Source organism: Triticum dicoccoides, chromosome 6B, assembly GCF_002162155.2.
Source record: "Triticum dicoccoides isolate Atlit2015 ecotype Zavitan chromosome 6B, WEW_v2.0, whole genome shotgun sequence".
Taxonomy (NCBI): domain Eukaryota; kingdom Viridiplantae; phylum Streptophyta; class Magnoliopsida; order Poales; family Poaceae; genus Triticum; species Triticum dicoccoides.
The window spans coordinates 524,320,388-524,335,456 of record NC_041391.1 but is presented as its reverse complement, the minus strand read 5'-3'; positions in this window follow the sequence as shown (position 1 = coordinate 524,335,456).

The window sequence follows — 15,069 nt, the reverse complement described above, 5'->3', positions numbered from 1 at the left end:
AAGATTTCCAAGGAATTTACTGAATGATAGGCAATGAATTGGATGCAGAAAACGCAGAGCAAAGAGAAAGAAATCTAGATGAAGTTTTTTTTGAAAGGGGAAACACATATGCATGAGACAAATGAAAAAACTCAGAAAAGAACACAAGAGAACTTCATCTAGAGATGGTCGGCGACAAAGTCACCTATGTTAGAGTATATTGACATAGGAGTCAAGTGAGATCACTTGATCATAGGTCATACTCATCGTTTAAGCTCAAAATGGGGTTGCCATTTTTCGTTTAAGCATCTTGATGTATTCGCATCTTGTCGAGTTGCTTAATCTCATGACTTGGAGTAAAGCTTCTCTAAGATGGAATAACATACCTTGGTTGGTGGTGATGTCCATGTAGTTGAACTTGTGTGGCTTGCTCAAGGTTGATGTAGCTAATCAGGAGTTGGGGGCACCACTTGGAATTTGAGTCCATCTACCTACATGGGTTAGTTCTTGCAAGGAAGAGCACTTGTGTATCCAAAAATGACAATCATGAAGCTCATCATAGAATTTGTCAATGGATATGTTTGAATGGTTTCGTGCTTCCTTGGTTTCAACCTCCTTTGTGTAGAGACTTGGTGATGTAGAGATTGCTCAAGGTATGAGTAGGTTACAACCTCAAGGAATTAGATTCATCCAAGTACCTACATGGGTTAGATAACATGCAAGATACAAATATATCCAAGACACAAGATTTTCATCATAAGAGAGTTATCAAGGATTTGTCATAAGCTCATGTATTGCATGTATCCAATGGAGTTTCTACTCCAAGTTTGAAGCATCAATGATGTTCAATTCTCCTCTTAACCTGCAAAACACTTTTTCATCAAGAGGTTTAGTGAATATATCCGCTAATTGATTTTCGGTGTGAACATGCTTAAGACCAATGTCACCCTTAGCAACATGATCTCGAATGAAATGATGACGAACTTCAATATGCCTAGTTCGAGAATGTTGCACAGGATTATGACCAATTTTGATAGCACTTTCATTGTCACAAAGCAATGGAACATGTTTCACATATATCCCATAATCTTTAAGAGTTTGTGTCATCCAAAGTAATTGAGCACAACATGAACCAGCGGCAATGTATTCCGCTTCGGCGGTGGATAAGGATACCGAGTTTTGTTTCTTGGAGGACCAAGACACAAGAGATCTACCAAGAAATTGACAAGTACCCGAAGTGGACTTTCTATCAACCTTGTTGTCGGTGTCAAAACCGGCAAATCTCGGGTAGGGGGTCTCGAACTGTGCGTCTAGCCGGATGGTAATAGGAGACAAGGGACACGTTGTTTTACCCAGGTTCGGGCCCTCTTGATGGAGGTAAAACCCTACGTCTTGCTTGATTAATATTGATGATGTGTGTTACAAGAGTGGATCTACCACGAGATCAAGGAGGCTAAACCCTAGAAGCTAGCCTATGGTATGATTGTTGTTCGTCCTACGGACTAAAGCCATCCGGTTCATATGGACACCGGAGAGGGCTAGGGTTACACAGAGTCGGTTACAATGGTAGGAGATCTACATATCCGTATCGCCAAGCTTGCCTTCCACGCCAAGGAAAGTCCCATCCGAACACGGGAAAAAGTCTTCAATCTTGTATCTTCATAGTCTTGGAGTCCGGCCGATGATGATAGTTCGGCTATCCGGACACCCCCTAGTCCAGGACTCCCTCAGTAGCCCCTGAACCAGGCTTCAATGACGACGAGTCCGGCACGCATATTTTCTTCGGCATTGCAAGGCGGGTTCCTCCTCCGAATAATTTATAGAAGATTGCAAACACCAGGATAGTGTCCGGCTCTGCAAAATAAATTCCACATACCACCGTAGAGAGAATAATATTACAGAAGTTCAATCTGCTGACGTATTTGGCGGCATGACGTCACGCCACTACCAAGCCTTTACTAGAATTGTTTTTATTGTACCACCTTAGCGCGTTCAGCGAAGCAGTTTCCTTGGCACGTCTGGTCGAAGCAGAGATCGTGTTCCCCTTATTCCGGGATTCCCATCAATACAGACGTGGGTAACCCAACCGCGCCATTGATTGCGGCGCTTGGGAGATAAGCGAGTTTTATTAGGCCGGTGGGGACGCATGTTTCCGTCCGCCCATATAAGGGGATAAAGATCCAACCCTTTTACCTGCGCCTTCTTCCTCCTTGGCTTATCCATCTCCGCGAACTCGAGCTCCAGCGCCCAAGTCCGCACATCTCACCTCAACCTTCTCCAACTATGTCCGGAGCGGGAGGCAAGTGGATGGCCTCCTCCGTCACGGAGGGGCACATCCAGAAGCTGCGCAGTGCCTGATATTTATCCAGCAACATCGCGCATCGGCTCCCCGCCGAGGGACAGCTCATCCCCACCCCCAGGCCCCATGAGAGGGTAGTATTTCTTACCCATTTCCTCTGCGGACTGGGCTTCCCACTCCATCCCTTTGTCCGGGGGCTCATGTTCTACTACGGCCTGGATTTCCATGATCTGGCCCCGAATTTCATCCTCAACATCTCGGCGTTTATCGTCGTGTGTGAGGCCTTCCTCTGCATCCAGCCCCACTTCGGCTTGTGGCTCAAGACCTTCAGTGTCAAGCCGAAGGTTGTGAAGGGCAGCCAAGCGGAGTGCGGAGGCGCCATGGTGGGCAGGATGTCCAATGTTACTTGGCTTGAAGGCACTTTCGTGGAAACCATTAAGGGGTGGCAATTGGGGTGGTTCTACATCACCGAGCCGCATGACCCCGAATGGGCAGCGGCCCCCGAATTCAGATCTGGCATCCCCACACGGCTCACCTCCTGGAAAGAGAGCGGCCGGACTTGGGGTGATTCGGAGGAGCTGACCGGACTCCAAGCCTGCGTCCAAAAGCTAGTGGACAAAAAGCTCAAGCTTGTCAACGTAGTCCAGGTCATGCTCATCCGCCGGATCCTCCCGTGCCAACGACGGGGCTTCAACATGTGGGAGTTCGATCCGGCGCAGCACCAGAATTTGAGCGGGCTCTTCGACACTACGTACGAAGATGTCTGGAAGGTGTTGTTCAAGGGCGCCAAGGCTCCCACATCCGCTACCGAAGATCGTGGATTCAACTTGCAGCGTCCAGCTAACGAGGTAAGCGATTTTGTCCTTTACGGGACACTTGTTTTCCATAGTTTGACTCTATGCGAGATCTAAACTCCCTTTCCTTTGACAGGACTGGCTGACGAAGGCCGAACAGACTATCTATCCGGCCCCATTGCCAGAGGACCCAGCGGACGCCCGCCTAACGGGGCTGCTGGCTCCGGCACCCCACGTGGTGCCGGAGAAGAAGGCCAAGAAGAAGGCCACGGGCACTCGGAAGAGTTCCCGTATTCAGGTGTTATCGGATGACGACTCCGAGGCCGACTCCTCTCACAAAGGTGAGGAGGAGAAGAAGAAAGCCTCTCCCCCAGCGGGGGGAGGGAGGAAAAGGAGGGCCTCCCCAACGAGGGAGGCCGAAGGGTCCAAGAAGGGAAAAGCTCTTTCCCCGGACTGCTCTGCCAACGCCAGTGACGACAACGAGGACTGGCCTCCAAGGGCCAAGCCCCTGGCGAGATCGTAAGTATCCGGACTCCTGAATAACTTCATGGTTTTTCTTTTTGGCCACACAATGTCTTTCTAATGCCGCATACAACCTTGCAGTCCGCCCAAGGATGATCTTCCCGCTTCGTCGAGCGGGTCCTTAGGTGCGTCGGATATGGATTCTCTTCCGACCGCCTCCACCCCCCGTGATGCGGACGATGCCGAGGTGGGATCCCAGGAAGGGACCCACCAGGAAGAGGAGGCCCCAGAGGTGTCGCAGGACAACCTCCCGGACTTTGCACCAGACTCGGCCCCGGAACCCATAGTGGCTCCGGAGTCCGGCGGGCGGCCCCTTCGCAAGAAGGGCAAGACCGTGACGCCGGCAGCCTCCGTCCAACCGGAGGCGCCGGATAGCTTGCTGGAGGCACTCAATGGCGCCTCCATCAAAGAGGAACACCGCACTGTTATGAGTGCGGTGATTCAGAAGGTTCAGCTCGCCAAGAGCGGGCTGACCGAAGCCTGCAGCAGCCTTCTAACAGGCTTTGAGGTAAGAAGTTTAATATATGTAAAATAGTACCGCATAGACAGTAGCCCCTGATGCTTGGTTCGGTGTTCGGAAAGAAAAGCCAGACTGAGGATCTAAAAAGATATACGCAGGAGTCATAAAAAATATGTCAATATGGGATTGCAGGCTGCGCTACTGACCCCTGCCGCACTGACTGCGGAGGTCAATACTTTGAAGCAAAGCCTCGAGCGGTCCAAGAACGAGCTCGGTCGTGCCAAGAAGCAGCTCGAGGACGAGGAAGGTGAGTAAGACCTTATTAAAATTGTACCATACAGAAAAGGATTTTGGTTGCAAAACGAATGACAAGGATAACATGGGTATTGCAGGTGCCACTAACGGGGTGGCGACCCTGAAGGAGGCGGTGGCCGCGGCCGAACGAAATGCGGCTGCGGAGCGCACCGAGCAAGAGAAGCAGGAGGCGCGGGTGGCGGAGGTACAGCAAGAGCTTCGGGATCTCGTGGAAAAATATGAGAGCCTGGAGCGTGACTCGAAGGCTCGAGAGTCCGAGCTTGCGACGGCTCTTGAGAGGGCCAAAGCCGCTAAGGCCGAAGCCTATAAGGCCCTCCAGGAAGTCGAGGCGGTGAAGAAAATACCTGCGGGTAAGGCGTTTTTCATGCAAAGTAAGCATGTGAGTGTGAATTACATATCACTTACTCGAATTCGGAGCTCTCCAGGAGCGCTCGCAGATCTCCCCCGCAGTGTGTCCGATGCTGCCGCTTTTTACAGGGCCGAGGAGGGGAGCTCGACGGAGAAGGTCTTCTGGTCTCAGTATGCTGAGGCCGGACATCCGGTGCCCCTTAACGACCAGCTGAAGCAGCTGGTCGAGCTCCACAAGGTGGCCGAACAGGCCATGAAGGGCCTCATAGTTCGGCTGTTGCCTAAGGAGGCCATGCCTGGGAGTTACTTCGGCCTGGTGCGGCGGCTGGTGGATGCGTGTCCGTGGGTTGAAGTCGTCAAGCACTCCGCCTGTATTGAAGGTGCCTGTCAGGCCCTTGCCCGCGCAAAGGTACACTAGGGCAAGATTGATGCCCAGAAGCTTGTGACGGACGCGCCACCGCAGGGCAAGGAACATCGCATGCCCGAGATGTATTATAAGAGTGTCCTGAAGGGTGCCCGCATTATTGTGGGTGAGTGCTCCAAAGATGTAATATTTGAGTAGACTCGCATTTTGTTATCCTATGCGCTGAAAACTTAGTTCATATGCGCTAAGCAACGCTTGTTAGTTTAACATATTACCTTCTGTGCGGCTGTTTATCAAACCCGAGAGATGGCAAGTTGTCGGCTTCAGCCCCCATGCCACGAGTGCTGGGGTGTTCGGGATAAACTTGAGCACTCTTGTTCCCATTTTTGGGTCCATCTAGGGAGGCGCTCAACACAATGAACAAGGCAACCGGACTTATAATTCTTGAACACTCTCACTTAGCCATAGAATTCTATAATTTTAAATTTCGGCGAAGCCCCTAGTCTTCGGAAGGCCGAATTTGGGGCGCTATCCACGCCTGGGACGGACAAAGCTGGCTCATCGCTCTAAGCGGCATAAGTCTTTAGGGACTCGCAAAAAATCTCTCGAACAGTGACCGGCTCTCGCCTCATCATGACGGTCAGTTTTAGCTTTCTCCACTGAGGCGTCGCCCAGCTCAACTGGGGCGCAATCGCAGTGGTTCTCCCAGTGCTACCTTAGCCGATACAACGGAATGTAAGGTACCAAAACATGGGAGCCGGGCAAACCCAACTATTGACCCAAGACATGATTCGGAGCCGATGCATATAATACTATAAGTTCGGGGTGCCGCACTTGTGAAAGTGTTCGGACTTATCACACCATGATGCGGGAAACATAAGCCCCTGGTGTATTTAGCCGTACCAAAATGTACGGATGCAACATGTCATAAATGAACATATGTATAAGAAAGAAATGCAATTGGAAGCAAAAAGGTGCTGCATTACTTATTCAAGAGAAACTGTTGTAAATGCAGAACGACACAAATGGTGCGATAAGCAAGGGTTGGGACTATTAAACATGTCCCCCTCCAGGGGTAGGCTGCGGAATGGTGCATAAAATAGATTTAATGCTCGTAATGGAGACCACCTGGATATTCGTTGTAGCCTTTCTCCTTCCCTGGTTGTTGCATCGTGAGTTCGGCAAGTCTGCTGCCGGACAGGGCCTCTGACGAACGGAGTCCTGTGGGTAAAAAAAGGAAAAAGAAAAAAAGAACGACACACTTGAGAGCCCCTGGTGTAGTTGAGCCGCATTCTGGAGCAGTTGTGGTCGTGCCCCTCTCCCCATGCCCATGGTATCTCCAAAGTGTAGTGGTGTACGCAAAGGACTTGTCTTGGAATTTGGCTGGGGCTAGGGTTGGGGCCGCACTGCTGCGCGTGCTCGGAACGTGCCAGGTGGTCTTGTTGTAGGTTACTCCGGGCGCGTTTGGCCGTGTCTGGTCGCTTAACGGTCGGACTCGAGAATTGCCTTAAGAGGCTGCACTGTACTTCTGCCGCGAGAGCCGCTGTGTGTTCCTCCGTTCGGAGAGAGCATTCAGTGTTTCCGTTGACCGTGATGACTCCTCGAGGGCCTGGCATCTTGAGCTTGAGGTATGCGTAGTGCGGCACCGCGTTGAACTTTGCAAGCGCGGTGCGTCCGAGCAGAGCATGATAGCCGCTGCGGAACGGAACTATGTCGAAGATTAACTCCTCGCTTCAGAAGTTATCCGGGGATCCGAAGACCACTTCCAGTGTAACTGAGCCTGTACAATTGGCTTCAACACCTGGTATGATGCCTTTAAAGGTTGTCTTGGTAGGTTTAATCCTTGAGGGGTCTATGCCCATTTTGCGCACTGTATCCTGATAAAGCAGATTCAGGCTGCTGCCGCCGTCCCTCGGGACTCTGGTGAGGTGAAATCCGTCGACGATTGGGTCTAAAACCAATGCAGCGAATCCGCCGTGGCGGATGCTGGTGGGGTGGTCCCTTCGGTCAAAAGTGATCGGGCAGGAGGACCATGGATTGAACTTCGGTGCAACTGGCTCCATCGCGTATACATCCCTGAGTGCACGCTTCCGCTCCCTTTTGGGTATGTGCGTTGCGTATATCATGTTCACCGTCCGCACCTGTGGGGGGAAACCCTTATGTCCTCTATTGTTCGGCGGTCGGGTCTCTTCCTCGTCATCGCTATGCAGCCCCTTGTCATTGTTTTCGGCGATTAACTTGCCTGCCTACTTGAATACCAAAAGTCCCTGTTGGTGTGGTTGGCTGGTTTTTCGGGGGTGCCGTGTATCTGGCACGAGCGGTCGAGTATTCGGTCCAAATTGGACGGACCCGGAGTAGTTCTTTTGAATGGCTTTTTCCGCTGATCGGGTTTAGAGCCTCTGAATCCGGCATTGACTGCCGTATCTTCACTATTATCGCCGTTAATGCGGCATTTGTTTTTTTTGCGACGCGACCTGCCATTGCGGTCCTTGAAGTCCGTACTGCCAGAATTTTGCTGAGGTTGTTGCTGCGTGCTAGCCAGCTGTCTTCACCCGCGCAGAAGTGGGTCATGAGTGATGTGAGGACTGCCATGGATTTCAGCTTTCCCTGTCCCAGGTGCCGGGCAAGCCACTCGTCGCGGATGTTATGCTTGAAGGCTGCAAGGGCCTCCGCATCTGGACAGTCCACAATTTGGTTTTTCTTGGTTAAGAACCGTGTCCAGAATTGTCTGGCCGATTCATCTGGCTGCTGAATTATGTGGCTTAGGTCATCAGCGTCTGGTGGTCGCACATACGTGCCTTGGAAGCTATCGAGGAATGCGGCTTCCAGGTCTTCCCAACTCCCAATTGACTCTGCTGGCAAGCTGTTAAGCCAATGCCGGGCTGGTCCTTTAAGCTTGAGTGTGAGATATTTGATGGCGTGAAGATCATCACTGCGGGCCATGTGGATGTGAAGGAGATAGTCTTCGATCCAAACCGCGGGGTCTGTTGTGCCATCGTAGGATTCAATGTTCACGGGTTTAAACCCTTCGGGGATTTGATGATCCATTACTTCATCTATGAAGCATAGTGGGTATGCGGCGCCTCTGTACTGGGCGATATCACGACGGAGCTCAAAAGAGCTTTGTCTATTTTGTACGGCCCGGCCGGACTTACTGTGTCCGGCGCGACGGTTGTCGTCACGTATCATGGGGCGCCCACACGATCCATAGATCGATCTTGATTGTCTTGCCTTATCCTCCAATATATCTCGCAAGTCCGGAGCGTTCCCCTGTGGCCTTGTGCTTTTTGAGCGATGTCGGGGTACGGTTCTAGTGAAGGGCCTAGAGGCCTCTCTGTCGCGACCACGGGGTGGTCGGTCACCCGTATTGTCTGCTGGTGATGCAGGTTCATACGCCTCCTCCTCTAATCGGGGGAGCAGCTTGCGTTTAGGGAAACTTTTGGAGGGGCGTTCGAGCTCATGCTCTTCGGCCGCGAGGACTTTAGTCCATCTGTCGGCTAGCAGATCTTGATCAGCTCTAAGCTGTTGCTGCTTTTTCTTGAGGCTGTTTGCCGTGGCCATAAGCCTGTGTTTAAAACGCTCTTGTTCGACGGGATCCTCAGGCACGACGAATTCGTCATCGTCGAGGCTCGCCTCGTCTCCGGAGGGAGGCATATAATCCTCTACCTCTTCTTCTGCCGCTCTCTCATGAGGGCTGGCGTCTCCGTCCTCCTGTGCTGAATTTTGCTGGAGGGGGTTGTCTTCGGCACTGTCCGGGGTGTTATTATCTCCGGTGCCAGAATCTTAATTCTTGCTGTAGTGGGATTTAGAGCGGCGCCGCTGACGCTGGCGCTTGGGCTGTTTCTTGGAGGGATCATCCTCCGCTGTTCTTTCTCCATTCCCATCCTTTGGGATATCCACCATGTATATGTCATACGATGAGCTGGCTTTCCAGTGCCCGGTAGGCGCTGGATCTTGGTCGTCTCCGGCATCGTCGTCCATACCGTCGATCTCTTCAGAGTCGTAGTCTAGCATGTCGGTTAGATCGTCGACAGTGGCTAGTATGTGGGTGGTGAGTGGGCTTTGAATTTCTTCGTTGTTCGCATCCCAACCGTCCTGACCGCAGTCTGGCCAGGGCTCTCCTGATGACGAGAGATACTTTAGCGAACTCAAGATGTCGCCAAAAGGTGAGTGTTGAAAGATGTCCGCCGCGGTGAACTCCATGATCGGCGCCCAATCGGATTCGATCGGAGCGGGCGCGGGAGGTTCGGAGTCCGGCGAGGAGTCCGGCACCTCAGAGTCACGAGCTTCATGAGGGACAAGGTCAGTGTTCTGCTCTATCGCCGTAGAGGTTGCAGCCCCCGAGGCGGTGTCTAGCCATCCGTCCTCGGTCTACACAGCCGGCTCCGAATTGAAGATCGGAGTGGGCTCGAGTGCGGCCTCCAAGGTACTGTCTGGCTGTAGAGCTAAATCATGCCCATCGTGACAGTGCAGCGCGCTTGGCTGTGGCTCGAATCCATCGAAGATCAAGTCCCCGCGGATGTCAGACGTGAAGTTCAAACTTCCAAATCTGACCTGACGGCCAGGGGCGTAGCTTTTGATCTGCTCCAGATGGCCAAGCGAATTGGCCCGCAGTGCAAAGCTGCCGAATACGAAGATCTTTCCGGGGAGGAAGGTCTCACCCTGGACTGTGTCGTTGTTGATGATCGAAGAAGCCATCGAGCCTATCGGTGACGACACAGAGGAACTCTCAATGAAAGCACCAATGTCGGTGTCAAAACCAGCGGATCTCGGGTAGGGGGTCCCGAACTGTGCGTCTAGGCGGATGGTAACAGGAGACAAGGGACACGATGTTTTACCCAGGTTCGGGCCCTCTTGATGGAGGTAAAACCCTACGTCCTGCTTGATTAATATTGATGATGTGTGTTACAAGAGTGGATCTACCACGAGATCAAGCAGGCTAAACCCTAGAAGCTAGCCTATGGTATGATTGTTGTTCGTCCTACGGACTAAAGCCATCCGGTTTATATAGACACCGGAGAGGGCTAGGGTTACACAGAGTTGGTTACAATGATAGGAGATCTACATATCCGTATCGCCAAGCTTGCCTTCCACGCCAAGGAAAGTCCCATCCGGACACGGGACGAAGTCTTCAATCTTGTATCTTCATAGTCTTGGAGTCCGGCCGATGATGATAGTTCGGCTATCCGGACACCCCCTAGTCCAGGACTCCCTCACTTGTCTCCGGCATAGTCCGAGTCAGAGTAGCCAACAAGATCGAAAGAGGCCCTCTTAGGATACCAAATGCCAAAATTTGGTGTGTAAATTAAGTATCTCACTATCCTTTTCACGGCCTTAAGATGACATTCTTTAGGAGCAGCTTGATATCGTGAACACATGCACACACTTAGCATAATATCGAGACGTGAAGCACATAGATATAACAATGAACCAATCATAGAGCGATAAACCTTTTGATCAATCGGTTCACCATCTTTGGTTAAGTCAAGATGTCCACTAGTAGGCATGGGTGTAGTCATACCTTTGCATTCTTGCATATTTAACTTCTTGAATAAGTCCTTGGTGTACTTTGTTTGAGAAACAAAAGTACCTTCCTTAGTTTGCTTGATTTGCAACGCAAGAAAGAATTTGAGTTCACTCATCATAGACATCTCAAACTTCTCCGACATTAGCTTCCCAAACTTTTCACTAAAATGAGGGTTAGTTGAACCAAATATAATATCATCAACATAGATTTGGCACACAAATAGTTCTCCATTAACCCTTTTAGTAAAAACAGTAGAATCAATTTTCCCAATTTCAAAGTCTTTTTCGATAAGGAACTTGGTCAAGCATTTATACCATGCCCTAGGAGCTTGTTTAAGACCATAAAGGGCTTTGTGAAGTTCCTCAACAAATTTCCATATAGTGTAGGCACACTCAAGAGTAGGCAAACATCCAATCAAGTTTCTAGGCAATCCTCTAATAATAAGTTCGGCAGTTCTAAGATTCCTAACCATGTCAATTGACTCATCAAGAGTAGGATGCATAGGATCAACATGAGGTGCACAAGGGCTAACAATATACTTGTTCAAATGATATTGATTGAAAATCACAAGCATCTCATTTTTCCACTCATGAAAATACTCTCCATCAAGAATAGGCACTCTATGTCTAAGACTCCACAAAGTAGACTCATCCATCTTCCTCCAATGGTGATTAAACCAAGGCAATGGAGACCAATGCTCTGATACCACTTGTGGGACCTTGAGAAGAGGTGTCTAGGGGGGTGATTAGACAATAAGTACCAAAGTTGCAGTTTTTAACCTCTTTAAGTTTAAGTGGAGCTTAGGCACAAGTTTAACATTCACAATACATAACAAGCAAGCATGCAAAGAGTATATGAGCAGCGGAAAGTAAAGCATGCAACTTGCAAGAATGTAAAGGGAAGGGTTTTGGAGGATTCAAACACAATTGGAGAGACGGATGTTTTTGGCGTGGTTCTGATAGGTGGTGCTATCATACATCCATGTTGATGGAGACTTCAACCCAAGAAGGGTAACGGTTGCGCGAGTCCACGGAGGGCTCCACCCACGAAGGGTCCACGAAGAAGCAACCTTGTCTATCCCACCATGGCCGTCGCCCATGAAGGACTTGCCTCACTAGCGGTAGATCTTCATGAAGTAGGCGATCTCCTTGCCCTTACAAACTTCTTGGTTCAACTCCACAATCTTGTCGGAGGCTCCCAAGTGACACCTAGCCAATCTAGGAGACACCACTCTCCAAGAAGTAACAAATGGTGCGTTGATGATGAACTCCTTGCTCTTGTGCTTTAAATGATAGTCTCCCCAACACTCAACTCTCTCTCATAGGATTTGGATCTGGTGGAAAGAAGATTTGAGTGGAAAGCAACTTGGGGAAGGCTAGAGATCAAGATTCATACGGTAGGAATGGAATATCTTGGCCTCAAAACATGAGTAGGTAGTTCTCTCTTAGAGATAGAATGCTGGAAGTGTAGGTTCAGTCTGATGGCTCTCTCCACGAATGAAGAGGAGGTGGAGGGGTATATATAGCCTCCACACAAAATCTAACTGTTACACACAACTTGTCAAACTCGGTGGGACCGAATTGTAAAACTCGGTCAGACCGATTCAGCAAATTTAGTGACCGTTAGGATTTTCGATGGGACCGAAATGCAACTCGGTAGGACCGATATGGTTACGGTTAGGGCATAATGTAATCTCGGTGAGACCGATTACACAAACTCGGTGAGACCAATTTTGGTAATTAGCTAACCAGAGAGTTGGTCAGGCAAACTCGGTTGGACCGATTACTCAAACTCGGTGGGACCGATTTTGGTAATGAGTCAACCAGAAGGTTTGCATTGTAATCTCGGTAGTACCGATTTCTCAAACTCGGTAAGACCGATTTTCATAATGGACATACATAGAGAGATTACAATCCCATCTCAGTGAGACCGAGATCCCTATCGGTGAGACCAATTTGCCTAGGGTTTGTGGCAGTGGCTATGACATATGAACTCGGTGGCGTCGGATAGAAAGAATTGGTGTGACCGATTTTGGCTTTAGGATTAGGTCATATGAGGATGTGAGAAAGTAGTTGAGGGTATTTTGAGCATATCAATAAGCACTTGAAGCAAGAGGCTCATTAAGCAACACCCCATCCCTCCTTGATAGTATTGGCTTTTCCTATAGACTCAATGTGATCTTGGATCACTAAAATGTAAAATGAAGATTCTTGAGCTTGAAGCTTTAGCCAACCCTTTGTCCCTAGCATCTTGAAGGAGTTTCCACATCCTTTAGTCCATGCCACTCCAATGTTGAACTTATCTGAAACATACTAGATAAAAGTGTTAGTCCAACAAGAGATATGTTGACATTAATTACCAAAACCACCTAGGGAGCACTTGTGCTTTCAAAATGGAGAGAAAACACAACGACACCACAAAGACACACTCGCAATTCAAACAATGACACAAATCCCTAAACCCTCTCCCCCTTTGGCATCGAGACACCAAAAAGGGAAGGAGTGTTGCTACGGCTCCAGGTGATAGCAACCTGAGGATCTCGAACATCATATCCCAGCGGGATCGTCTGCATCGCCGTCATCGGTCGGAAACTGCTCGGCGTCTGAATCTGTCCACGGGCAGTGCTGCTGAATCCACTCCTCCTCCTCAGTTATCTGGTCCTCAGATCCGCAGTAAATGGTTGCACCCAACTAACGCATGAGCTCCTTGTGACGTCCCATGGCCTTCTTCTCAGCCACATGAGTCATGTACTGACCATGAGACTCCATGCAGAAAAGTTTCTTCATCTTGAGCTTGAGCTTCTTTGCCCAAGAGGGATCTGCACCTGAAGGCTCATAGTCAATGTCATCATCAGCATCAGCCTTGCTCTCTGTCTCCATGGCAACAGCAGAAGATGGACCCCCAGTTTTAGGGGCCGGGGTGCCCCAATTGTCCTTCTTCCTCAGACGCTTGATCTCATGAGACACCAACTCTCCAGTCTCCAGCATAACCTTGGGATAGACCTGATCCCAGGCCTTCTCAATGAGCAACATGATGAACGGTCCATAGATCGGGCACTTGCGCTCAAAGATAGCAAATAGAAGTTCAGACCACATAACATGAGAAATGTCTAGGGACTCGCCAGTGTTTGCTTCCTTCTCATGCTAGCAGAAGAGAAGCATGTCCATGAGATAGGAGTGGACCATATTCATAGTCCCAATATGAGGGAAGAGAGTCTCACGGAAGACACGGTGAATAATGTCCAGAAATGCTGGCAGCTCATAGGTTTCCTTCTTAGTCTCATGGTTATTCTTCACAGAATAGTATGGCCAGAGGGCTTGCTTGTGAGTGGAGGTGGCATTGCGGTGAGGGCGGAAGCTGACTGGAGTCTCAAGCCTGTGATCTTCCACCCCAAGTAACACCATGAAGTCCTTCCACTTGACAGAAAGCAACTTGCCATTTGTCATCCAAGTCAGAGTCATGTCCTCATCAGTCCCTAGATGGACAGTGGCATAGAATTGAGCCACTATATCTGCATCAAAGTCCTTGTTGAACTGCATGATTCTGAGAATGTTCAGCTGAGAGCACATATGAAGGGCTTCACCAAAGTACGCAGGATCCTTCTCCATAAAGTCTGTGTCATTGGAGCACATCAACATAGAGATTCTTCTTGGCCTTGATCACATCAAAGAAGATGGCAAACTAAAAGCGGTTCCAGAACGGACGGTTGACCAAAGTGGGTTCTTGGTCTTCCACATAGGGGTTGCGGTGATGGCTTGCCCAAAACTCCTTGGCATTCATTTCAGGCACAGTTTTTCCCTTCGGCTTTGGCTTGACAATAGACTTCTTCTTGAGTTGAGGTGGAGGTGGAGCACTTGAGGAAGCACCCACTGGCGATGGTGGAGCACTAGAGGAACCACCCGCTAACTCAGATGTGCGGTGGCGCTTTGACGTTACACGACCGGGGTTGACACGGAGGGCTTGCTGCTCAGGATGTTCATCACCTAGAACCAAACACAAGAACACATGAAACAACCAGAAAGAACGAGCATAAGCCAACAAACACAACAAACGAGATCAGGAAATGGCAGAAACATGACGGAACTGGGCAGACAGCGGTAGTACCGTGACCCGGAAGCGGCAGTACCGCCCGAGCGGTAGTACCACACCACTGCGAGTGGTAGTACCACTCAAGACGGGGAAACGGCAGTTTCTTCTGCCGTGGTCAAACCCGGCACTACCAGTCTGCCAAATTCAAAAATACTCCTACCAATCACTAATCCAAATAGTCTAGTTGCCTTCTCCAACCTACTCAAGCCTAGATTTAGCCAAAAATCAAGAGATGCAACCACTATTGCCCCTAAGACACAAGATCTGAAGTCTAGACAAAAAGAGAGGAGGAACGGGGGCAATACCGGCATCTATGGCAAGAGGACAAGGTGGGGATCGACTCCACCGAAGGAAATGGAGAGGGACGGCCCA